Source organism: Coturnix japonica, chromosome 4 (assembly GCF_001577835.2).
Source record: "Coturnix japonica isolate 7356 chromosome 4, Coturnix japonica 2.1, whole genome shotgun sequence".
In the NCBI taxonomy this organism is placed as follows: domain Eukaryota; kingdom Metazoa; phylum Chordata; class Aves; order Galliformes; family Phasianidae; genus Coturnix; species Coturnix japonica.
Genome location: NC_029519.1, coordinates 4,547,928 through 4,575,003, shown reverse-complemented (window position 1 = coordinate 4,575,003; position 27,076 = coordinate 4,547,928). Strand labels below are relative to the sequence as shown.

The window sequence follows — 27,076 nt, the reverse complement described above, 5'->3', positions numbered from 1 at the left end:
CGCCTAAAGCTACTTCAGCCTGTTGGCATGACATAGAGAAATAGAAACATTATTTCTGGTGCAACCTGAGTTATTCACTATCTTTCTGATCTTTGAATAGAGAAAGGGTAAGAGGGAGGAAAGAGTACATTAACCCTCTGGCAGGACATTTGATGGTGCAATGCAGTACCAAAGCACTGAGAGTCAACACTCTCCCCTACATCTTGCATTGCTCTATCTGTTGGTTGGGTTTCCAATCTTTCCTTTGGCAAGAGGATACATGTGTGTGTTGTCCAAATGTCCAGGCAATGCTGCAAGTCCCACTGTTCCTCAGGAAGCAGCCACGCACACAGAACAACATGCCAAGCAAACTGCAAGGTCTGCTACACACATCAGTGACCAGTGCCCTGTGGGCTTGCTTACTCCCCCCGAGCACAACCCTCTGCTGTTGCAGTGTAGCAAAATAAAACATCTCTAGATCCTCAGCATTACAATGCTGTCACATTACTGTTTTCTGCAAAGGCCATAGCAAAAGCTCTTGTCCTGGAAATAGCCTAGGGGAACAGTCTGGCTGGTGCCCCAGATCCTGTTTTCCCCTTCATTTTGAAGACCTCTGTTCCTGGAACTTTAATCTTTGTTTTTGCACCCTGAAGCCCATGTGGATTTTCAGCAGATGCAATCCTACTGCCTCCTCTGTCAGCCCAGTCCCATCTCCGGACTGCTCCTCAGTGCCTCTTCCAAATGGAGTTTTGATTAATCTGGGATTGAGCAGCCCTGGCCATCTGCTGCCATCAGAAGAGGGATGAGACACTGCGCAGTCAGTGATCGTTTCCATGGAGCCCCAAAAGGAGCGATCAAACTGCACAGTCTTTACCCAGCCTTGACCTACAGGTTTCACCTCTCCACCCAGACACGCTCCACTATTTCAGTATTTCTACAAAATATCGAGTTCCAACCATTATTGCAGAGTGTGGGGTGTGTTCTATTTTATACAGCTACACTACTACGGAAAGGCTTTGCTTTTATTGATGAATCTGACACTCCAGGCAGGATAGTAATTACTTTTAGAACCTTGTTCCAACTCCCACTGATGCATCTATTTCTGGGAGATGCTTAGTCTTGTTGTTTAATTCCCTCTCTCCAGATAAGTTAGTGTGAAATTTTAACTACATAAGCTACTTTTACCTAGAGATCCACACAGTGCATCTTCAGCTGGTGCAAATTGGTGCGATTTTCTCATCAGTGGGTATCACCTGAGAATCTGGCCTCTTAATGCTCTGTTAAATTATCCTTTCACCAGCTATTAACTTTCATGCCACACTCACATAGCTCCTGCTGTCACACTTTGGAGATGCTGATACAACTGGAGCCCTGTGAGTTGGGGAATGACAACAGAATACTGCCTGGAGGAAGATCACACAAGAACAGGGCAATAGGTGACAACATGGTTGGAACAAACAAGCAACCAAGAAGACAAAAAGCACATCTAGCCAACCCTAAGAACCAAACAAGAGTGACTGAGATGCGATTTGATGCTGTTAATATTCCTTCAGACTTCTATGCTCCCAACATGGTCTGGTTATCACTTTGAGCAATTAGGCCATTAAACACACTGAGCTGTGGGGCGATAGGAGAAGCTTATGAGCTTGGGCCTTTGCGGGTGAAAGAATCTCCTTTTAAGTCTGGCAGGGTTTTCTAATTACAGTTTCCGAGGCCGTCGCCTGTATGTTTGGGGAAAATAGCACTTTGAGGCAGGAGCTGGTATTCCCAGACAAGGCTAATTTTGTTTCCACTAACTGATGTTTGCCAGGTTTAAGTTTAATGACATTAGGTCTCGCTCAGGGAAAGTCTTCCTGTTGTTAGCATTGTGCTAATTATAAATGGGACGTCTCTAGTGATGCTTGCCTCCATTCTTATATTTCTCAGAGTATTTCCTTTAAAAGCTACAGCCCAGGCTCACATTCCCAACTCTGCTGGCAATCTACAGGGTCTTTTGAGCACCATCATCTGGACAGGTATTTCCACCCCAAGGACGTAACAAATACCCTAAGTACTCCTGCTAAAGCAGAGCAACTGCTGAGCTGGGATTTGCGCTTGACCCTCACGTGAGAATGAAGTGAGCAGTGGCAGAGAGACTGGAGAGCGTGACAGCTCCTAATACCCTGCTTTATCTGCCGTGACCTTCGTCCCCCACAATCCTCTTTCAGGGCAGCAGGCAGACAGGCTGCCGAGCCATACCCAGAAATAGGGCACTTATCTCAGCAGGGCTGCTCTCACCTTCTGAAGGTGAGCTGCAGGGCCAGCACAGCCTCTCCCTTTTGATAGGCAAGCATCCTTATCAAAATAACACTTTGCCTTCAGTTCCAGAAGTTTCACTGCAATTTGATTTAGATACAGCGCTTTCTTGTTTTCAGATGCAAAACCTTCAGTGGGGCTGTGCTGTAGTGGAGAAGTAACTGAGCACCACCTACAAACACATCCTGCAGTTGCTTTCCTCTTTCTATGGGCTTTCTGCAAGCAGGCAAGCACAAAGAGGGGATGCAGGGTACAGCACATGGTGAGATTGCAGCTCACAGAGAGATGTTTCTGGTTATGACAAAAAGGAGGTTTTTTGCCCTTTCATGCATTTATCGCTAGATTTCAAGCACTGCGTAATTTGCTCCACGTGTAGATGTGTACCTGCTTTGGAGATTAACTGTGTGCCTGTTTTGTGATCTGCACCTAACACACAAGCAGCAACACATGAACTGTACAGTGAAAATGTTTTGCTCTGACACGTGGAATTAATTTATTTGTTGGTAGGAATCAAAACAAGCTGCTGTAAGTGGAAATATTATTGTGCCCTTTAGATTTTACTTCAACGAAGCCTACAATACCGTTCCTGTTCACCATCTGTTTAAGTCTTAATTAAATGGTGTTTCCATATGAAAAACAGTCACACCATCCTCTATAACAGAAACTCCTGAAGCAGAAATACTGAGCTTTAAACATTGTCTCGCCTGTCAATAAGATTTGTTGTAGGTTGCAAACTAGTTTTAGTTTCGAGTCCTAGCAAGAAAGCATCAGTTGTAAAGACGCTTCATGTGCTTGTTATAAGAGCTCCCCATGCTGCACAGAGACCTGCAAATATAATTTTTTTCCTCTCTCTCTGATGAGTGGATGATTTTAATTGATTTTTCTTTTCTTTTTAAAGTCTTCCCAGAAGCACTGCTTAGCAATTGGACAGGTTCCTTCAGCTTTTCTCAACCGTCAGCCTAACGCCAGGGCAGCTCCCTCCATCTCAGCACACATCTCTACCTTCATCAAGGAGTACCACCAATTAATGCTTTCAGTCCTTTTAATTTATCTGCTTCAGCAAGGAGCTGGCCTGTTAGAGACCTCACCAGCAGAGGTGTGGAGGAAGCATTTCAGCTAACTGAACAGAGCCTTCAAACCTCTCTATGGCTGTGACTCCGTTCTCAAAGGTCAGCCTTTTCCCCAGGAACTACAGCACAGAAGATGGAAGGAAATCTCAAAGCCAAGGCTTTTTGACTGACTTCAGTTTTCGTCTGGTTTTCTATAGGTGCCCTCAGGCAGGAAGGTTGCTCTCTTATTCTATGCTATAAGCAGCATCCTATCATTTCCTGGAGGCATCTTCAACCAATGGGTCACCTCCTCAAGTAAAACATGCCTGTTTCCAAACAGGGCTCAACTTTGTGCAACTGCAAATTCAGTTAGGAAAAACTGAAAAAAATTAAAATATCTTCTATGAAAAAGCAAATTTTCCAAAGCCAAGCTGAAGTGTTATCTCCATTTGTGCTCCTCCTCCTCCAGATTCCCACTTGAGGCTGACTTAAGTATCACGGGTCCTATTCTGCTCTTGCATACACCCACATAGGAATGCTCCCCTAACCACAGCATGGGAGTGCTGATAGGGAGAAACTGGAAGGGTTTGTGGAGAGAAAAAAACTTGCTGAACTCTTGTGTTTGCAGGCACTGCAGAAACATCCTTTCCCATGATGTTTCTTTCCCATGCACATCCACCAAAACCCAGAGGAGGAGCAGACCACTTGCCCTGTGCCGATGCTGGAGGTCTGGGTCTGGTGCATTTTGCCATCACTCTGCATTGCCAAGAACCAGCTTTTGTGAAGCTATTGGGACACTACAACTTCTGCCTGTCACAAGGTCTTCCCCATAGAGACTACTCCACTTCTTTGACATCCTACCAGGTAGGGAGCACCTCTTTGCCAGTCACTGCTGCCCAGAAAGGTGACACGTAGAGGAAAGCTGTAGGACCCACCACTCATTGCTAGCAAGTATTTGGAGTGCTTTCAGGCAGTTAATTAAAGTTCTCAGTTTCACACATTTTTGCACCAGGTGATGTAAAGACCAGCTCCTGACAGGGCTCAGCTCATACTGCAGTTTCTCTCCAATGGGACATCCGTATGACAGCTGCAGCAGCATTGCTTTCTATGAATAATCTGCAGGATTTTCAGTATCTTAAGCAGAAATCTTGCAGCTCGAGTAGAGCATGAGAAGGAAGCAAAGCATGGGCAGATCTGATTGCACTGCAGCCCCAGTTCTTCACTATGTGCACAACTCCTCCCTCTGTTAAGAACTATCAATAAGCAACTGCCTCCAAGCCACACTGATTGAAACTGGGTAAAGGAAATCCTGCCAGTCCCTGGTGTGGGGACAGATCCTGCACACTTAAGCCTGGTGTTTCTCTCCCAGTTCCAGGCTGGTTCCAGCTATGTGTGCCCTTTCCATCCCCAGGACTGGTCTGTCTAGAGTGGGGCAGACTACTTCAGGGAGAGCTGAAACAACTTTTTGTTGCATTAAGCTGTATTTTAACATGGAAGTTTGCACCCAGCATGACAATGTGAATACTAAATTCTCCGCACCAAAAAGTATCTGTTTGATGGAAACTGGAACTGCTGACAACAGTGACAATATAAAGCCATCTTAGTCACTTAAATTACACAGTGGTAGGCTCAGATTCTCACCCAGAGAAAAGGGAAAGTGATGATTTAAAGCATACAATGAAAGCAACACTTTGCTTCTTGAAATGGATTAGCTCTCTCTGAGATTAAGCCAGCATTCAGAACCACACAATATATGATAATGTTATTGGCAAAGTCCAGCTTATAACAACAAAGCGGTCATCAAGTAACACAGAGTAACACTGTGACTGCTTTAAAGCATTTGCCTAAACCTACTGCTTATAGTTCAGCTCTCAGCAAACACAGCTTATTTCACCTACAATGCCCTTCATTCCAGCTTCAGCCTTTAGCTGTGTTTCCACACCATGTACACCAGCACACTCACACTGACACAGATGCTCCAGAAAAAACACAACACAAAGTGTCACTGAGGAGCCAGGGAAGGACGCTCAGAGTGCCAAGGGTGGTCACCAGGGCACACACAACACTGCCTTAACCCTTCCAACCTGCTCACTGATTTTTCAGCCCTGATGGTGCTCATGCAGAATGCCAGAATATTTCATACTAAGTACAATCATAGTTCAGAAAACACATTGGCAGGAAAGTTACCTACAGGAAACCCTTTCCAAGTATTGCTGTAAACCTCAAGGCTGAAGGGCATTTCTGGAACTTAGGATAGCACAAAATCCAGCAGCATGCCCTGCAGTTCATGTGGAAGCATGTGGGAAGGAGCAGTGAAGAATCTGGGCAGGACCCCATCCACCCCCAGCTCTCACACACCCAGGAGGGCTCATGCAGGGAGACCATGCAGAACAACCTCCAGAGGGTCCCTCTCACAGCCCCACCATGTCTCTGAGCAGCATGGTTGTCAGAGGCTCTACACATTTGCAAGAAGAAGTTTTTAATGCTATCTTTCATCAAATAGCCACCATTCCCCCCAAAAAAACACAGCACCCACAAAGTGGCAGACACTGCCACAGGCTAATCTTATTTCTAGTTGGTACAGTGGGGAGAGCAGGGTTGGTGACAGCCACGGCTGTGCTATACGTGGGACCAAGCATCTCAGCCCTGTCACACCTACACAAGGCTTGGCTCTCACTTCCCAAAACCAATGGCAGCTCCTCACCACCTTGCCAGCTCTGCTTTGCTCCAAGCACAATCTACACTCACATCCCACAAGTGCCTCCCATTTTGGGTCGATTTGCTTTATTTCTGTGTTTTCTAGCAACCTACACAGCTACTGCTGCCATGATCAAGAGCAGCCCTGGCATTAGCACAATGCCTTCCCTTCCGACCAAGGGAAGCAATGAAGGCTTTGCCCTTCCGTCCTGTCCTGAGGTCACCCAGGTCCCACTCTTTGCTCCTACACCTTCTGCCTCATTGCTGGATCCATCGTAAGGGGCAATGGGGATTATTCATCCCTGCAGTCTGGGACAGGAGCTACAGCTGTGGCTAACCATAGCAGCGTCATTCCTCTTCTGTGGAGGCTGAAACATCTGACACTTGCTTGTTCTCCCACTTGTCTTTGCTGTACTATTTCTTGCCTCACCATTCCTTTTCTAGTTTTGTTCATACGTGAGTCTGGTGCATACATATGTCCACGTCCCTCCATCATGCTATAATGAGTCGTCTCACACTGTAGCTTCCAAAGAACTGCTAAAAGGAGGAGTGTTTTAAATAAACACTGAAATCAGACTTGAGTTAGGAAGATTTGCGACCATAACATTCTGGAAAACCCTGTGAGCAAGGAAGGGGTAAACGATGTTCACAAGAAAGCAGCAGCAGAGCAGCATCCAGGAGGTTCTGTTCCCAAGGTACACTTGACACTGCTGTAACAAATGCCCCCTGGGATCTGGTACTAAAATTACTTCCAGGTTAGATATTAGGAAAAAATCACTGTCCAAAAGAGTAGTGAGGCAGTGGCACAGGCTGCCCAGGGAGGTGGTGGGGTCACTGTCCCTGGAGGTGTTTAAGAACTGTGGAGATGTGGCACTGGGGGCCGTGGGGGTGAGCATGGCGGAGGTGGGTAGGGGGTTGGACTTGATGATCTCAGTGGTATTTTCCAACCTTAGTGATTCTATGATATCATTGTGGATTAAGAGGCCAAATGCACTCTTGCCCACATAAACAGACCACCACCTCCTTGACTTCAGGACAGTCATAGAACAAAGCCTGATGCAGACAAAGGGATCTTCTCATTGGATATGACCCCCTTTTAAATGGCACTTAGCACTCAGTGCTTCTCTTGCTTGGTCACAGCAAGAGTTCATCATGAAGCTCTTGAGCTGGGCATAAAGTCCCTTCTTCAGCACCTTATTGTGAAGGGGAATTTGGCCCAGCTCTTCCCTTCCTTTCCTCCAGCCTGTGTGCTGACGGTGTGTGCTGGCTTCATCTCGTCTTGATGCAATTTAGGATGACACTGAGCGGCCCCATACAAGATTAATGAAAATGTTCTGTAGTCCCTTCAAGTCCTTCTAGTGAGGTAATGTAATGTAGATTGATTTGCACCATTCCTTTCGCCTGTCCCTGTTTCCCAGAGGCTTTGAAGGATGGCAGGCTTGCTTGTCTGCTTTATTTTTTCATTTCCAGTGGGGGAGAAAGGATGTTAAATATCCCCATTGGTAGCTTTTACTTCAGGGCTTGGTTACATCATAGGCCAAAAGGAGGAGGGCTTTTTTTCCACGTGTACAAATTACTCTGCGGACCAGCTCTGCATTTTACCATCCTCCTGCTGCACTTTTCTAAGTGTCATTGATGGCTTGCTTTCTGCTGACCCCACAGCATCTGCACTTTTGATGGATTACAAAACCCTTTTAAAAGGGTTAAATGCTTTAAAAAAGCAGCAGCCATGGCATCAGGTTGTAACCAGCAGCCACACTCATTGCCTTCCTGGATACAAGCCAGGCTTCCCACAATTATCTCAACATTTGCAGCAGCATCCATGTTGCTTTCTGAGTTTTAGAAACCACTACAAGATTTTATCTAAAAAACCCTCTTGTTTTAACCTCCCATTTGTATTATTAGACTGCTTTTCCACTGTTCTGCATCACTTTAGAACATGTGGTTAGGAGCTGTGGCAAGTGGTCTTTCCTTTTGCTTTTTCCTTTAGTATCATAGAATCATTAAGGTTGGGTAAGATCACTAGGAGCACCTAGTCCAACCCACCCCCACTGTGCCCATAAACATGTCCCTCAGTGCCACATCTCCACTGTTCTGGAGCATCTGCATGGACTCATTTTAATAAGTTTTCCTAATCTCCAACCTGAGCCTCCCCCGGTGCAACCTGAGGCCATCACCTCTCATCCTATCACTGTTACCTGGAAGAAGAGGCTGACCCCCACCCCAGCTCATCACAACTTCCTTTCAGCTGTTATAGAGAGTGATGAGATTTTCCCTCAGTCTCCTTTTCTCCAGACTAAAAAACTCCAGTTCCCTCTTTTTCTACTTAACAAACCATTCATAACTTCATTACCACATCCACCCATCTCTGGATGCATTCCAGCACCTCAATGTCTTTCTCATAGTGAGGGACACAACATTGAACACAGTTCTTGAGGTGAAACATTCTGCCAAGCAGGCTGCAGGCCTATAAATGAGTGAACCCCCAGCAAGACGAGCTGTCCCAACTAAAAACATTAAAAAAATAATAATAATTTAAAAATCAATCCCTGCACACAGCCCCCCCAGAATGCTTTAACTGGGTTGAATCCTGGCTAAATTGGACATGCTTTCAAGCATTTACCTTTCAACACATGATCTGCCTCTCTGCCTGCAGCTGCCACGGCGCAAACTGCTCCACGTTTGTGCCTTGAGTCTTGCCTCTATTCATGCACCCATGGCATTAGCACAGAGATGCACTCAGGGCAGCTGCATTTGAGCTTTTTCAACCAGAAAATGTCTAGCTGCCCTAATTTGGGGCTGTGGGTAGGTAGGAGTAGGGGGTGGGCTCAGAAAATAGAAATAAAAATGGAGCATTATCCCATAAAACAGATCCTGCATGATGCTTTCAGTCCAAATGCGGTTTGACATTAATATGTGCCTTAACTTCCCTTGAGAAAACAAACATGCTGAGACTCTCCACAGGATACAAATCTGAAGATTTGTTATTTAAGGCTTAGAATGAGCCCCCCAAAAAACTGGCAAGAGTATCCAGTTGTAAATCTTTAACTCTAGTAATTGTCAGGCTAAAGTTGTAAATGCACCAAGAAGTCATCCGGCATAGAAACATTCCACCTCTGCTCTACATAGGCACTCCTTGAAGAAGATAAGAGGAGTCAGAAACAGGCACAAAAGGAAAGTGGTTCCCAAGAGCTGGCGTTGTTTCGCATCCCTTGCACAAGCAGAGCAAGTGCTACAGAATGGGGCTCTCTCCAGAGTTACTGTCAGATCCTCCCTACTGGAATGCTGGGCAGGATTTCATAAGCTACTCATTCAGTCAGTGTTGCCCTCTTTTGTTCATGGAAACATCTAGAAAGGAAGTTGCAGTGTAATATATACATACTGATGTTCACCCTGTCCATGCACCTCAAGCCTACCCACAGGTACTATTTGGCTCTTGTTGACTGTGAGAAGCATATTCTGGAGACACCATTGTAATAAGATGGACTATTGATGCTCTATACCAAAAGTACAAACTTACAGTTGTCTGTTTTAACCAGATTTCCTTTTCTGGGGATTTTTATATCAATAAAAACAGAGTTTCAGGCACAGGCATGAAAACCCCACACAGACCACAATGAAATCAAATAGCACTGCGCCTGGCTTTCCTCCTTACTTGAATGTAACAGAGAAGTACCAGCAGCAAAGTTTTCCACATCCTTCCACTGTCTGGATTAGCTGAAGTTTTAATGCCTCCCATTTATCAGCTTTGAAAAAAATCAATAAATAGTGAATATGGAAATTGAACTCCGTGCACTACAAAATTGAGTTGGTACTACAAATAATACTTGAACAAAGAACTTCAAAATTCATGTTCATCCTTGTCACTGAAATAATTATTGCATCCACCAATGGGAACCTCCTTCCCCTTGGTAACCATGGAAATATTTAAAAGCTGCCAAAGCCCCGTAATTATGGATTTCCCAATAGTTTTCCATGTGATGTGGGAATTCAACATATCCTGAACAGAAAACAGTGGCTTCCTGCCACAGAATGCAAAAATGTCCTTTAATTATCACAACAGAAAGGGATGACTGGTCAAAAGAGAAAGCAGAACAACTCAAAATCAATAGAAGACTGCCGCTGGCTTGTAAGGCGTGTCTTTATTTGCCTCGTTAGAATCAAGCAGAGCCATATCTATCAATGGTTGCAAAGGGAAGACAATTCCACCGAGTGCAAAGTTCTCCTAGTCAGGAGCACAGATGCAGATAGCAGGGCCTTTGTGCAGTCCACTGAGCGATTCTGGAGCAAGTTAAGCAAGCATCCTTCCCTTCTCCCCCCTCCTCACTGCAGGTGTCCTCTGCTGTGGGAACAGACTCCACCAACTCTTGCAAGGAGATCATTAACATCAGGTGGAGGAAGCAACCTGAGAAAGGAGGACCTGCCACCACCAGCACTGCACAGAGAAGGAACTTCCTCAGGGCACACATGTTCCTCAGCACTAAAATCTCCAGCATACTCAGTGGTTGACTTCAGTGAGCAATGCCAATCTATGTATTATTTATCTTCTACACTTCAGATCACTGCAGTTAAAAGCACTTCCCTCAATTTTCTTGTTTTCCATCTACTTGTATCATTACACCCTAGGATCACTTTGAGTTTAATTGAACCTGCATGTGCCTACTGAAGAGAAAACCTTAGACATGCTCAGTATAGAAGTTGCCGCTCACTGGTTCTGTAAGAAACTGCCATTCTAAGTGCTGAACTGCTGTAGCTCCATGAATACTACCAAAGGAAAAATGTGCTCATTAGCAGCATTTCCACATGTGGGTGCAAGTTAGAAAGTACATATGACAGACATCATTCAAAAGTTGTTGGCCCCTTCCCTTTCTTACCCATCTCCTCCCACGCCCAAAATTTCTCAAACATAACATTAAGCAATGCAGAACAGGGGTGAATATGCCTTACACTACAGCATTCCTTCCCTTTTTACTGCGTAACTCTGTGCACCTGAGCCTGGCCTTATACAGCATCTATGAAATATACTTGAACAAGAAGAGCTACTGAATCCACAAAGTACTTTGGGCAGAGCTTTGGCCTTTTTGCACGCCTTAGAACTGACAGCCGCTGCCTTTAGCCTGCTTCAAACTTGCACACACAGAATCTTTTTTCTCCAAGAAGCAAATACAGCAGCTTTTTGGGTTTGTTTTTTTTTTAACCTTTTCTCTCTAAAAATACAGAAGTGTAGTACATAGTTAAAGAAATTCGCTTATGAAACGACCTTCCTACCCTCTTTACTTTTTCTACTTTATTGAATCATTCACATAACCAAAATGGGGAATCCGAATGCATAGGAAAGCCCATACAAGGCACAGCAGTGCCCTTTTTCCTGTACTTTCCTATGTCAATGCCTGCAGAGATGTGTGCCAACAGGAGCCAGCCCACAAATAGCCCTTCTTGCCCCTCAATATGCCCAGATTCACTAAGAGTACTCTTTGGGGACAATTATTTTAACAATGAGGGACTCATTCCGTTTCATATAACAGCAAGTTGTCTCAGATCTTCCTAAGGAAGAAAATGATTCCATATGGTGTTTCTTTTTTATCAACCTTCAACAGCACCAAACACAGAACAGCAGAGTTCAGACACCTGGCTGGGCCAGGCTTTTTCCAGTCACCAACAGGCTAGATTTGCCAGGCCATCAGCAAAAGGACTGATTCAGTGCTCTTGTTGGATATTCAATTACATAAAGTGCCCTAGAAACATGAAAACCCCAAATCTGCCAAGGAGGAGAGATGGTATCTGAAAACCCAGTGTCCTATGGCAGAGCAAGTGATGTCTGCCTGTGGCTGCTTGCACAGTTGCTTGCATTCATACACCAGGAGACAAAAAGACTGCTGTGACTAACAGAATAGCGATTATAGAGCTGAAAACATCATACTTTATAAATATGGAATTAAACCTTTACTAAAGGTGAATCACCTTTCCAGACAAATCAGGGCTGAAACAATGAATAATGCTAGAAAGCAACTCATCTTGGTATACAGGGTTACAGATCAAAACTTGTATTAAGTTAGAAATAAAATCAGCATGGCCAGTGGATAAACTGAATTATTTAGTGATACCACATGAACTGTATTATCAAAGCTTCTTTTGCACAGATAGAGACAACTGGCTTTGGTGGCATAAATACATGCACTTACAGCATAACATAAAACCACCACGATGCACACGGACTTTAGTGGGGAGAGATAACCTGAGCATGGATAATTACATAAACGAAGATAGCACAAAGTAAATGTAAGCTAATTCTCAAACTGAATTGATATTTAAGCCTCCAAGCCTACAGACATTTTTGTATGTGTACACATACACTAATATTTCCATTTACTTCATCGAGACAATTTGCAGGCTTTATATTAAGCCTGCTCTGAAGTGTTCGCATGCTTTAGTCACACCAAGGATCGTTTCACTGCTAAGATACCCTCGAGTGCCTCATGAATTTAGCAGCCCCTAGATTCCAGCACTGCTGTATCTATCACCAGCCCTGCATGACATCCCGTAATTATAGGCTGCTGTCAGACTACTAACATCCTCAACAAGTAGAATTGAGCTCTTGAGCATCAACGTGCCAACCAGACAAACACAGAGCTCTTCTAAAACGAGAGATTAACCAAAAGAAAGCGGCCAAATCCTGCTCTCATTTACCCCTCTTGGATGGGCTGCACGGATGCGGCTGCCAAGATGATTTGGCAAGGTGCAGTCCTCCAGCAGCACGGGCTTCCTTCGCATGGCTCCTGTGAACGGAATGCAAATGCACAAGCTGTGCTGCGCCCAGCAGCTGCAATGCCATTCATTCTGCTGCTGCTGTCGGTGCTGCCTTGCTGAGAGGTTGCACTGAGTCCCAACGTACACACAAGTCTAAGTCAGATTTCCCATTCTGGTTGGCTAATCATCTTAAAACTCCTTCTCTCAAACGCACACGGTACATTTCAGAATGTTCTTTTCTTTGTGGGTTTTTGTTGTTTGCTTGTTTTAGTAAAGGGTAAAAATATTTGTTTCATTTTGAACCAAAAGCAGAAGATGCTTTCCTCAGAAAAAAAACCTGAATGGAGACTACGCCTGGTGAAATTAAGCCTAGAAGTAAACAAGCAGAAGATGTCTTGAAAGCCATTTCCCTGAAGGCAAAGTAATGGGCCTCTGTAATTCTTATTCAAGGAAGCGTATCAAAAACTGAAACAACATATTTCATTCAAAGTCTTGAACAGGAATGCAGCCAGGTTTCACCACTTGCCATGCCAATAAGATCTCCGCTAGGGTACATTTCTTGCTGAGCCTATTCATTTCTCCCTTTTCTTTTATTGACAGGGATTCCAAGACTTAGTGGGAAAGTGCCCAGTTACTGAAATGCAAAACATGGAGCAGCATTAAACCTATTATCTCCACATCCCTCCAATGCAGACCCAGTAATTTCAGGGTGGTCAGATCCTGTATGGTCTCACTCTCTAATGTTGCAACCATTCATTCTGTGGAGAAAAACCAGCTTTTGGGAGCTCAAAAGAAGGGAAGGAAACCATCACAGAGACAATCTCAAAGCATTTTACTGCTCCACAGATGGGGTAAGGAAGGCACACAGAAGGCTCCCCACACCAGTCTGTTTAGCCTGCTGAGCAGCCATGAGCTGCTGATGGGGGGGAAATCTCCCTAGCAGAGAAGAAAGAGAAGAACAGATGGCCATTTTTCCCCAGTAAGATCAGCCTAAAGTTAGAGACGTACCTTTGGGAGCTCTTCAGATCTACAGGCTCAGATCTCTGCTGCTCCTCCTGGGCCTTCACAACACCTGGAGGACCCACCACCTCTGGGCATCTTCTACTTATCTTCTCCCACCTGGGTAGGTCCAGTCACATCACCTGTGAACCTCAATTAGGGAAGGCCTTGATGAGTCATTCTGAGCCTGATGCCTATGCATTCTGAGTCTGATGCCTATCATCCATCTCTTTGGAGAGGAATGTTTCTGCTTGTGGCTGCACTATAAAGCATGCACATCCCCTTACAAGCAGATTTAGCTGCTAGACGTAGTAGATACACATCAGCCAGTGAGTATTTAGCCCTTTTCTTGGGCAAAAAAAAAAGACCTGTCCCAGCTGTGTACCCACACCATCAATCACATTTTGAAACACAAGCAGAGCTCCATATTTAACTCAGATAAGGTAAGAGCATTAAGAGCTGCCTCACTCTGTGTTGCTACATATTAGCTGTGCTTTTATGTGTGCCATTATTTTTATTGTTAAGGGTAATAACAAAATATGAAGTGATAAAAACCTGAGCAGGATGTATGCAACAAGGGTTGGGGTTTATATGGAAGACAGAACTGCATTAAGCTAATAACAACTGAGTTTTGAAGTCTTTCCCCTGATAAACTGGTCAAGAGATACCTCAAAGCCTGAGAATCTATAAGTAATTTTTTTTATTTAGTACTTAATAATCAGATTCATAAATCAGCAGTGTTATCTATCTACGGTTGCTGTAAGTCTGTAGTAATATACAGTGTAAAAAGGGAACTATAAAGAAATGCAGATGTAAAAAAACAGAATTCATGTAAGGAAATTGGAAAGCAATGTTTTTTTTCTCACCAGGAAATAATTTTACAAATAGGACCCATATTTCTGTAAATAAACAGTTGCCTTCTCATTAGCTTTGCGTCAACCTATACTAAAATATACATCAGAGGAGTCTGTCAAAGCAGTCACAGAGGAAAAACGAGAGCAGAGTTTAAAAGCAAAGCCTTCAAAAATTGTTATGCTTTTCAAGTCTAAGCAGTAAACAAGACAGAGGAATGACTTGAGAGTTGGCAACAGACTCTCACAGCTGAAAAACAATATCTATATATTTTTTAAGCACAAAACTTAGACTCAGTCAACTGTCCACAAGTGCCATGCCAAGAAGGGAGCTGGACGTGTGATCCTGACATGCTGTAAAATCACAGCCCTTAAAAAACACCATCCAGAGTCCCAACCCAACTGACAGCCAGGAAGCAAGCCCTGCAGATGTGGCTGCTGGACCGCAGAGCACCTGAGGCTCCAAGCATGTTCTTTTCTGCCTCTGTTGAGAAGCTGGGGATAAACCTCGATGCTACAAGAGGACAGGATCAAAACTGAAGAGAAGGTAATTAGAAGATATAAAATAATAAAACAAAATAATGTATTAGAAACAGAGTAATCCTTTCCTCTGCTGAGCAAGCCCTGGCAGTGCTGAGTCACCCACGGATTAGCATATATATCATATATATCAGGTGATATAACTGAACTCTATTTCTTGCTTGATGCTGCTCTGTGCAACCAACACAAAGATCCCAAGGCATAGGGGAGGACTCAGCTCATCCACCCTGAAGCTGAGGACAACCTGCATTACTACAGGGTCCATGTCCATGCCTTGTAATGCCCACATGTCTCTCGGATAGCTGCCCTATCTCCATTGTAGTTACCTCCTATTGGGGTCTTCATTTTCCCCTCCAGATGTTGGATGTGGGTTTGTGACAGAAGATCCAACACTGCATTGAATCACAGAATCATTACGGTTGGAAAAGACCATTGAGATCATCCAGTCCAAACATCCACCAACACTGTCCGTTAACCACTTCTCTCAGTGCCACACCTCCACATTTACTGAATGCCTCCAGGGACTGGGGACTTCTCTTTGGAGAAGTTTTTCCTAATATCCAACCTGGTCTTCCCCTGGCACAACCTGAGGCCATAAGTTATGAAGTTACACTGGAGGGAGTTTACTCCCCACTACGAAAGCAGGGGCGTGATACGGGGGATGCTCTGTTTGACTTTCCAGGTAAAAAAAAAGGAGAAAAAAAGAAGTCATTTAGTGATCTGCCCCATGGTGCTCCAAGCATTTCTCTCTCAATGGAAACACATTTATTCTGGCAAGCTGCTGAGTGCTTCAGTCTGAACCTAAAAAGGGACAGAGCATGAAACCTTTCAGATTGATCTGATGCCCTGTGATGTGCTGTGGCCTTGTTGGAGAAACCAGACCTTGCAGAGCTGGGGAGCACCTGCCCTGGACGTAAAAACAAAACAAAGTACTGCAACCTATTTCTTCAGCCTCAGATGTTCAGAAATTGTGTTACCTTAAAAATTCACTCCATATCCTTCTTATAAAGATCCCACTATTATATTTTTTGTTTAGTCCACAATGGAAAACTTTATATTCCATTATGTTATTTTGTTATCTAGCCTCTTCACTTGAGTTTCACTCTCAGAAGGAGCTATAGGCAAACAGCAAAATGCTTTAAATAGCTTGAAACGCCTTTCACAGAAATCCTTATGTCTCACAGCAATCCTAAGCAAATGGGTATCCCTGGCCAGCACAGCTGCTCCAAAGCTCAAGGGCATTTCATAGCCTAAGCAGCATCTCTGAGTTGTTTGCACTCATCAAGAACAGCATTCTTAAAAAGCACAGGGTACTGGCTTATATTTGCCGCTATTGAAGACAATGGCAGAGCAGCCATCCACTCTAGTGGACAAAAATAAGTGATGTTTGATGACCCCAACCTGGATGGCACAGCACGGTTCATCTCCACATGATAGAACTGGGAAGCATTGTAGTAGCTTCCCATGCATGAAGATGGGATTGCTCCCAGAACTACCAAGTACTGTGCTTTAAAAATTGAAAGTAACTCTATTTTTCTTTCTATAACCTGCCAAACATCTGACGTAGCATGTTGGGGAGCTTTGAAATCATGTGGCAAACTGGCAAGCTGGAGGCACCAGGCATTGCAGCCCTTGACCTGGCATATATTCAGATGTGCAGTGTTCCTTAGAGCTAAGGTCTGAAGAAAAATCACTGTCAATATCCTTCTTATCGATATTTCCTGTGCTCTCCCTTCCATTTTCCTGCTGCTGGTACATATTTTCCAGCACATCATTGAACCTCTCATTTAAAAAAAAACAAAAACAAAACACAGGCAGAACAAACTGTCAGTGTAGAGCTCATTTCAAAACAAAGAGAGGCTGTTTTTTTTTCTGGCCAGCCTATTTCCCTTCTTTGTGCCACTCCAGTAACCCTCAGCCAGCTTTCCTCCCACAGTGCCAGGTGCTCAGGAAGGACAGCCCAGGGCAAAAGGAGCTGCTCCAAAATCAGGTGTGAGTCAGTGCAGGCAGGTGCACTGTCTGCAGGCTGCAAAACAGCTGAGTTTGCACCCACAATGAGGCTGCACACAGCCTGCGAGCTGTCCATGTAGCAGCACCTTTGCTGGATGAGACCCAGAGCTCTTGGCAGTGCTGCTTTTCTTTTCAGTGCTGGAGACACTGGACGTGAACCAAAAGGGCTGCTTGTGAGTTTCCTGTACCTCCAGGAAATTCATGCCTACCCCAGGTGGCTCAGGAGATGTTTGTCCAGTGACCCAAGGCTTGATGCAAACTTCTCCTGGGAGCTTATTTCCTTCTGAAAAGCAATAACTTGAAAAGCTTTAATGCCCTTCTGACAAATCAGCCTCTCTTTCGTTGTCATGTGGAGGTAAGCTCACTTCCCAGCAGTTATCCCCTACCTGGCATTGCCCAGGTAGCCAGGAGGAGCAGCACAGGGCAGAGTCTGAGCACAAACACAACAAGACCTCATCGGTTATTAGAAATTACTGCAGAACTTCTGTCTGCCTCTCTGTACACCATTATAGCTTTCATTTATTTTATTTTTGTTTTTGCATGTATTTAGGTTAAACACTATAAAGAGCTTCCCCAGCAGGCACAGACACCCAATGTGCTGCTTGTTATAAGTGATGTGCTAAAATCATTTGCAAAGAAATAGAAGTCTTTGAGTGGATGGGCATGAACGCTAATCTGGGGCGGGACAGCTGTACAACACATCTCCTCCCACACTGCCCAGGAGAAAGCAGAGTAAGAACTTCAACAAAGCTTAATATATCCCCAGGCTAATGGGAAACTAGTTCTAGATAATGGTCTGAAGGAGCCCTGAGAACACATGAATCATACCATGATGACTGAACAATACATAGTGCTACTGCCATAATGAAATCCAAAGCAACTAGGCTAAGAAGAATCAGAAATAATTTTGGAGGTGGGAGACCTTGGGGAATCTCCCTAGCTGCCTCCATTTTAGGAAGATATCATGCTTTTATAATCTGTTTGTGCCCTGAGGAGAGCTTTGTCTTCAACACAGTTGGGTGTTGAATCCCAGGTATCACCATCATCTTTCCCCACACCCTCTAATTGGCAGGAGCAGAAAGCCTTCCACAATGGAAAACCACTAACAGCTCATGCAGAATGCACAAGGTAGATGTAAAAAGGAGTCCAAACACAAATTGACTGAGTAATTTGTGTCAGCGAAGTGCAGTGGGACTAGTCTGTCACAGAGGGAGAGGACTGAAGCTCGCAGAGTACCCGGGGTGGTCTGACCCAGGAGGGAAAGGAATTGGCCACCCAAAATCATTATGAATGCCAATTTCCCAGACCACCACCAAGGGCAGAAATTACTGTCAGCAAAAGATAACACAGGAAATAACCAGCTGTTGTAAGCCACTGGATGCACAGCATGACAAATGGCCACGAGAACACAGGAAGACACAGAAGCAAGGCCAGCTGTGCTTCTTAATTCTCTCTGCTGAATATTAATAAAATAATAGTAATAACAATAAGAAATAAGCTGAGTTTAAGCACAAAAACCCAGAAACCAGAAAACAACTCAGCTATCCTACCCTGGTCTCATCCAGAAGCCTGGGGGCAACTGAAACCCATGAAGCTTCTCCAGGAAGGAACTGGGCCCCAGGCTGGCCTTTGGCCATCAGAGAATTGCCCAGATCCAAAGCTCCAGCTGAGGCTGATGATTTCCCACAAGGTTGTTTTCATGAGCCCAGGCAGACTTCAGCAGAGCTTTGCAGAGCTATAATGACAAAGGAACTTGCAGCTTTTCCATGATAAACCACTACAATGCACGTAGAAGCATTATTGTAGATGCACGGGGTGTTGAGAGTTATCCCTGGCAAATGGGTGATTAAAAAAGTAAGAAGTGAACTCATAGTGCTGATCACTGCCACTAATGCATTTATTTTGCCTTACATTTGCTGATCATTTTATGGATTATGCTGCTAATGTGCTGAACTAGAGGAATATATTCAGGTGTCAGACTGGAGTTACAAAGGCCTAAACTCAACCATTTCTCAAATAAAGACGTGACTTTCCTGTAAAATAATACCAGCCACACAAAGAGAAAATAGCCAGAAATGCAGTAACTGAGAGAGCAATGTCACAATGCAGGAAGCATTAGCAGGTGGCTGCCTTGTAACCAGCATCACACACCTTCCCATAGGGAAGGGAAGAGCTGATCTCTAAATGGAGAAAGAGGAGGGAGACAGAAAGGCAAATAACGATGTTGTTGGTCAATCTACCTCCTCATAAGCATGTCTGTTGCTCGAGGAAATTCTGTATTGTGCATGGCAAAGATCCAACAGGATTTAGCTTGGAACTGAAAGACAGGGAAGGATTTTGATAGATGGACATTGTTTATACACACATTATTGAAACAAACATCTCTGTGTGTCTTTGAGCAAGGGTGCCTTCAGTTAAGGATAATAGCAAAAAGGAAACACCTGGGGTTACATTTACATTTTCACAGCCCAGGATTGCAAGGACAAACCCATGTCCCTAATCCATTACAGCACAGGGAATTGAAGAGCTGCAGTACTTTTTCAGTGTGCTCAGATCATACTGAATAATGAAAAGCTGCAACTTTGTGCAAGGAGCTACATCTTCCAGAACTGGGATAATCAGTTCCCTCTGCCTCCAGATTGAGGCAATTGCTCTGTAGCATTCAAGGGAAGACTTCGGCATTATAAAACCAACATGTTCTGCAACAGGCACTGAGCACCCGAAGGGAGTTGAAGCCTCAGAGCTCCAAACAGCAGCAGGCTGTTCTCAGGAGCAGCATACCTTCAGCAGGTATGTTCTTGGCCTTTAGGGGGTTGTTTGTGTCCTCCCCCAGGCACAAGATTAGGTCCCCTCTTAGAATACTATTCTCATTTCTAACACCTTTTCTGCTACCAAGTTCCTATTTCTCTAGATACCCAAGGCCATAGACATCCTAGGTGAAAAGTGTAAGTCCTTTGGCTCTTCATAACCTACCCAGAATGTCACATAACACTCACATAAGACTATCAGCAGCTACCGTGGCATTTAATTTTTTGCCTTTAGCTCACTGCTCTGCAGCTGAAAAGATTTGCAAAAGTCATCATTTTGTTTGCAAAGTCCCCAGGACAGCATTAGTCTCATGATCAAAACCTCTGTTCATCTCATCTGGAAGAAACAGTACTTGCAAGTCATTTCCATTGGACATCCCCTGCAGGCTCGAGGCATAAATTCATTGTATCTCAGCTCTCCTGTGGGCTGAAAAAGGAATGCTGCAAGCACCTGCAGCTATTACCTATGTAAAAAGAAGTGCATGAGCTTTCCATGCAGTTTTTACTTCAGACCTTACAGCACCTGGCTGTTGGTGTTACTGAATACAGCACTACTGAAGTGTTTTGAAGCAAAGTGGCTAAGCGTTTGTAACCTGTTGGTTACTCAGTGTGTTGCCCTATGTTTAGATTTATGCCTTTTAGATTATTTGAGTCAGAGGGATTCAACTCCAGGGTTTCCCCTGTAAGATCAGCAAGCATATCTGCTGTGTAATGCTGCAGCCAGGTGCCTTGGGGGAAGTGCCCCTCCAGCATCAGCTGCCTGTGGATAAGAGATGGAGTGAATGCTAAAAAAAAACACCCTTAAAAACCAAAACTCAATTAGCAAAGCATTGGCAATGCCTGTTGGGAGCAGCAGATTCATCTTTAACAAAAAACCACCTCTAAAGATAAAATATTTCAGCTGCATTAGAAAAAAAAGAAAATATGATAATTCTCCGTCACACTTGAATGCTTCACTTAGCACACTGATGAATCAAAAATAATTGCCTGGTCCAGCATTTTGTACAACACTAAATACAGCACTGGATCTATCGATCCTTTACACTAACAGCTCTTTGAACCTAAAGCGAGTGCCTCCCTGCGTCTGCTTGCTTCTTGCATTTTAAATGGGAGGGAAGGGAAAGCATTTAGAGATCACATTCTGCAAGGAGGATTCCTCTCTGTGCCCTTTTTTGCTCTTTACTATAACAAGCATCTCACTCGAGTGGGGTTTCTTGCATCATTTTACTTACTGGTGGTGGCTGCAGAACTTCAACACCTGTGAAGAATTCTTACAATCAATCTGCCCCGTGTTGAAATCCTGGTGTTTGAATTGTTTGAGTAGGGGTATGTGCTTCCAAGGATAGATTTTTCATGTATTAGGACCTGAAAGGAAAAGATGAAAGTGAATGTGACCTCTGTAAGCTTTGATTTTCCAGGTGAAATTTCCATTGCAAATCACAGAAGGGAGAAACGGCCAGACTTAGAAATTTGATTTGGAGTTAATTAAAAGCATTTTCAAATAAACACAGTGAGAAATGAGCAGATTTATGCAAACTCCTTCAAAATTCTCTGGCAAGAACCTGAGAAGGGTAACCTGCCTGTAACAACACTGCAAGAGCGCTGTATTGATTGCATTAACGAGGAACAACATGCAGCTGTACAGCGAATGTCTGACATAAAGGACTTATAATCCAGTTAGATAAGTTCCTGCTTTAGTTTTTATCCACCTCTGAATTCGGAATATCATTCTCACAGGAAGAAAATTAAAGGACTTCAGACACGCGGTTGGATTCACAAAAATAATGAGATTAAACAAAACCAGCACATTAAATCAATGGGAAAGTTGCCTTTGAAGGATTTGACACCAAATTGAGACTGGACTCCCCTGTGGACCCTGTGGGTTGGAGAGGTTGTAGGCAGAGCTGCTGCCTTTCTCTGACAACCTGGCACCAGCAGGGCCTGGATCTGACACTAGATCTCGGATCTGACACTAAGTCTTCCACAAAACTATCTTTTTTTCCTTCTCTTTATGTTATGCCTCTGCTTTGGTGCTTCTGCTCAGCCCCCACCCACCAATGCACTTCAGCTCACCTTGACCTGGCCGTATACATGCAGCAGAGGCTCAGTTATATATCTTCAGCTCTCAGTGACACTGATGGCACTGAATCTACATCCTCCCAGGATGTCTCTTACAGACAGGATGAGTCACTCGGCCTCTACTGCCATGGCTCCTTCAGAATAACCATGGAGGAATTTAATGTCAAAGACCGAAGTCAAGAAATCTTTGAATACATGAAACCCAGGGACAAGGCAGAGGTCAGAGAATGACACTGCTGGGAAGAAAATCATTAAGCATGAGAAATTGTCAGCAGTATCTGTTCTGCAGCCCCCCCCCCTCCCCACACACGCACACACACTCCTCAATAACAGCATAACATCAGCTTCTGGGCATTCCTCCATGGGATGAGAAAGCTGTGAAAGTCTGTGCATCACACGAGAAAAATATGTTTTTAACACAGTGTGCTAATCGCATCCGTCCCCTCTGCCCTGAGCATTCCAGTGAGGTGGTGAGCTTTGGGATCCTTTCCTCCAGACTCATCCCAGACTCATCCTTAGCCCTCTGGGTGGTTGAAACCCACTCAGAAACCTTTCTAGTGGTGAATTCCAACAGCCTTCATGAGCAGCCCACCCCAGCAGCCCTTCCACACCTGCCCATAGCCATGATTTGGACAGAGTATGGTAGGTTTGCCTACTGAAAAGCCCTCTTCAGTGCCAGCGCGTGGCCTGGGACATCCTCTTCTGCTTCTCCCAACACTTTGGTGATTGAGAGGAACACAAGAGTGATAAAACACTTTCACCATGACAGTGACTGGGCTGCATGCTCTGTGTTTGCTGCACAGTGCCCCAGAGGCAGCAGGTGCCTTAGCCCCCACAAAAAGTAATAATGAAAATTTGCTCCTTGCAATAACCTGACAGAAAGTGAGGAGACTTTTCAATATAAGTAACAGAACCCCTAGGTTAAGGGAGATTAACAGCAAAGAGGTTTATTAAGCGTGAATCATTTCCTACTTATTGTCCACAAACGCATTAGAGTGTGCTTTTCTTTTCTTTTTCATAAGCCAAATGTGTAATTGGCATTATTGGTTTCCTCCTCCTCCTTTAGTTTTTAATTAGAGCATAGAGGGGGAAATGCATTTTTGATATGAAGGAGAACTGAGCAAGTAGAATAATAATTCTGACTGTTTCAATTATTCCTCCATTAGATGAGCCAGATTTTTAGATGAGCCTCCACAATCAGTGCCGGATCTGAGCTGTGGCCAGAACTCACTGTGCTCTATGGGGCTGAGGATCCAGAGATCCAGCCTTTGCCCCAGCACAACATGGTGCATGCAGGGCTCCACCATGGTTTGATCCCAGCACTGGGACCAGATCTTTCAAACCTCATTTGGAAATTGCATTTCTAGGAAAAGACAGTTTCCCATCAGCAAAGTGCTGCCTTAGGTTCAAGTTTCCTTTCTTTGTAACTTCTTATTGCTAAGGATGCCGTCATGTGCTGAAAGGGATGACTGTCCTCCCCACCTACCAGCCAAATTCAAAGTCACTGCATGATGCAGAAATGATCGCTCACCCCATCATTGCCCTGAACCTTCATTCTGTCCCTTCCTCTTATCTTCTTTCAAAGCTGTATCTCCCCAGTGGACCCCTCACTCCCTACCCACCATGGGTGGAATCACACAATTACTGAAGTTGGAAAACACCACTAATATCACCCAGTCCAACCCCAACCCACCCTCACCACATCCCTCAGGACCATATCTCCATGGTTCTCAAACACCTCCAGGAACAGTGACTCCGCCACATCCCCGGGTAGCTGTGCCAGCAGCTCATTCTCTTTCTGAGTTTTTCCTAATATCCAACCTGAGCCTCCTCTTCTCCAGACTGAACCATCCCAGTTCCCTCAGCCACTCCCCATCAGGCCTGTACAACTGCTGGGTACAACCAGCTTTGACACATACATGCATCCATCCAAGCCTTTTGCCCCAAGCTGATCTATTCTCCCTGAAGCCTGTCATAAAATTACACACACAAACCTTGGGCTGAAGGCTTTCGCCATCTCCTTTTTCCTTTCAAATCAAGTTTAGGGGAAAGAATGTTGAGATTAGAGCTGAGGAAGCTGTAGTGACCTTTGAAAGCCCATTCTGCTATCATCATTCAAAAAACACTTTGGGAATGTTTTCCACAGAAGGCATTTAAATGCAATTACTATTTCTGAAGTAGCAGAAACATTTCAGGTGTTGTACAGTGTTTGCAAAACACTGTCACATGTATCTATGGAAATCACAAGATACAACTACCACATTGCCAGGGCTCCATCAGTTAGTTCCATTGCATTTTACTTGCATATTTACTCCAGCAATTCACACGGCTTAATTCCAGCTTGCTTTCATTGATAAGCATAATTTTACAACAAGCATATATTTCCAAAGCAGCTGTTAAACCAACAATCACCTCCAACCTGATCTCTGTGGCGTTTCAGAGTGAGGTGCTCAGCCGTGTTTGTGTTACATGTGGCAAATGAATTTGTCTCAGCTGTGGATTCAGCTTGCACACAGCCCGCTGTGTCACTCCAGGGTCTGTCTGTAATTAAATGTAAGCAAGTATTTGGATTAGAGAACCCCAGACCACCAAGGAAGATGAGAACTTGTAGTTCCTTCACAGGTTTAAATCTCTCCCTCTTTCACAGAAGCCCAAACACCTTGTCAATCCTCTCAAACACGAGCTGTAGACTCCTCCTAGGCAGCACACTTGCAGAAGGTAGTTTATCTCAAGCATATGGTATGTTTTGAATGGTACTAATTGTACCCCACAATGCAGACTTCCACTGAGCGATACCTGCATGCACCACGTGGTGGTGGAAGCAGATGATGCACTCTGGAGATGTGCTGCTTTCGGAGTAATGGAGATACATTACTTCATTTAAAAAAAAATATTAATCTAATAATTAAAAGAAAAAGGGCACTGCATATGCTATTCCCTGGCAAACAGTAAATCGCATCATCTAGCTATTATATGTGAGCCCCATACAACAGATAAGCTTAATGGCAGCACTTTAGAAAGGGCTTTTTTCTCCAACATAGTTGCAAGAAAGCACTCACAGACAGGATTTTTGCTAGCAGGAACACGGTCGGTTGTTTGTGCCCTTCATTTCTAGATATCGTTACCACATCAAAGATCTATTTTTGAAGAGTCAACTGCTTTAAAAAGAAATATCTGCACAGATTAGAAATCTGCTGCCTTCCCTAACAACAGCCAACAGCTGAGACTGCTGTACCTGCGGGAATTTCGCTTGCTTCTCAGCCATGACATTTAGGGATGCACACAGCAAACACCGGGAGCACTTCGGTAAACAGAGCTGATTCGTTACACTGAGCTGCCGCGGCTCAGCCAGATGAAGGCTACGCTTCAGAAGGTGGCATCTCCTGCCATCCCTTGGGTCTTCGTTGTCCCAGTCCAATTTAACGCATCCATTTGATTTGGAAATGGACAAACCCTGCAGAATTTGTAAAGGGTGTTTGCCCAAAAAAAGCAAAAGCCCTGCTTTGTTTAATACAAGGCTTAAAAGCACACAAAGTGTAATGCAATAGGGAAGTCTAACAAAAGCAGACATTGCTGATAAGCAAGTTGCTCATAGAGTTAGAAATCTCTGCAACTTTTGATAGACAAAAAGGCACTCAATCAAGTCATTAAAGGCTAATGAGTATGAAGGCAACATCAAAAACGTCAGAGTGCTTACACGGGCCTGACGCATTATTCTTTGAAGACAGCTTTTGATGATTTTCTAAACAGAATAATTTTTCTCCATTGTATTTGATGTTGACATGCAATACACAACCGTGACATAAAGAGAACAGTTTCAGCATTAAGAAGAATTTTCCTAATCTGTGACCTCCCGATATTCTCTGAGTGACTCACACAAAAGAAATCAGACAGGTCCTACTCCACACTCTCCTATTCTCTGGCCCCCTCCAATTCAACCTCCATCCTTCCTCAGCAGTAGGGCACAGGTTTAAGTGTTCCCCTCCTTACTCATTTGAAGGTGGTCCACTTCTTACAGCAGTATCCTATGGCAGGGAGATGTGAATTCACAAAGGAAATCTACAAAGCAGGAAGTCCATCTTAGATGCATCCCAGAGCTTCTCTGGTTTCGAAGGCAGAACTGAATGGTTCTGAATGGTAATTATTGAACATTTGTTTAGCCTGATGTGGGCCATAGGAGCTCACCAACAAACACATCTGCCAGACGCATCCCCTGGGGAAATGCTGCATATGGCACATTCTGACTTGAATTCCTCAACAGCAAGAAATTAATTTCTTTTCCAGTCATAGGATGGACTCTGCCATGTAGCTTGTTTTCTCTTAGGGCCTCCAAGTTCCCTGAGAGCACCTGCAGCCCAGCCCTAGCTCACAGGTCCTGCACTCCGTGCCCAGAAAGAACAATGGACAGAAAAGCTTCAAGAGGAGCAGGCTGGGGTACTCGATGGATGGTTTTCTTTATCACTACATGCTGGAGATGCAGATAGTGACCTCATGTTATTTACACAATAACTCAACAGCTGGAGGTGTTAACCCAGCCCCATGCTGTTAGTGAAGGAGGTGTAATATCTTTGCTGTGCTGAGATTTATAGCAAGGGCAGCACTGCATTTGTATCCTTCAACACCAACAGTGATCCAGCCCCACAGAAACTTCATCAGAGCTATTTCCAAAGGGCAACATAAAACAGAGACTGCAGCATCAGGTCCCAGGTAGGTCCTGGCTTTCTGCAAAAGAAAACCAGTGTGCTATTCTGGGGCTGCTAATCCTTCAGGAAACAGGGGAGCTTTCTGGCACTACACAGTGGCTGAATTGCACAATGAGGGAAGGCAAGGAATAAAGCCCCTGTTGGCTGCTTACCCCAGGTTAGAGCTTGGTTTTGTATTTAGCTATTCTGTTAATGGGCAGAGGCACAAAGCACTGTGACAGACCTCCTCTAGCAAGTCTTCCTTCCAAACACCACCCCCAGCCCTCCAACGAGGGCAGCCCATGCCTGGAGATTAAATCCTCTAGAATTTACAGCAGTGA

General features: G+C 44.3%; 1 long non-coding RNA gene across 1 annotated transcript in view; it reads right to left on the bottom strand.

The window, feature by feature from the left end:
* The window catches only part of LOC107312667, a 39,693-nt gene extending 16,041 nt beyond the window's left edge, over positions 1-23,652 (bottom strand). The window contains exons 1-3 of the long non-coding RNA XR_001554542.2: positions 22,048-23,652; positions 21,207-21,339; positions 13,776-13,917 (exon numbers count right to left, since the gene is read on the bottom strand). This is a non-coding gene — a long non-coding RNA (uncharacterized LOC107312667). The remainder of the gene's footprint in view (positions 1-13,775; positions 13,918-21,206; positions 21,340-22,047) is intronic.
* Positions 23,653-27,076: the final 3,424 nt, after the last annotated feature.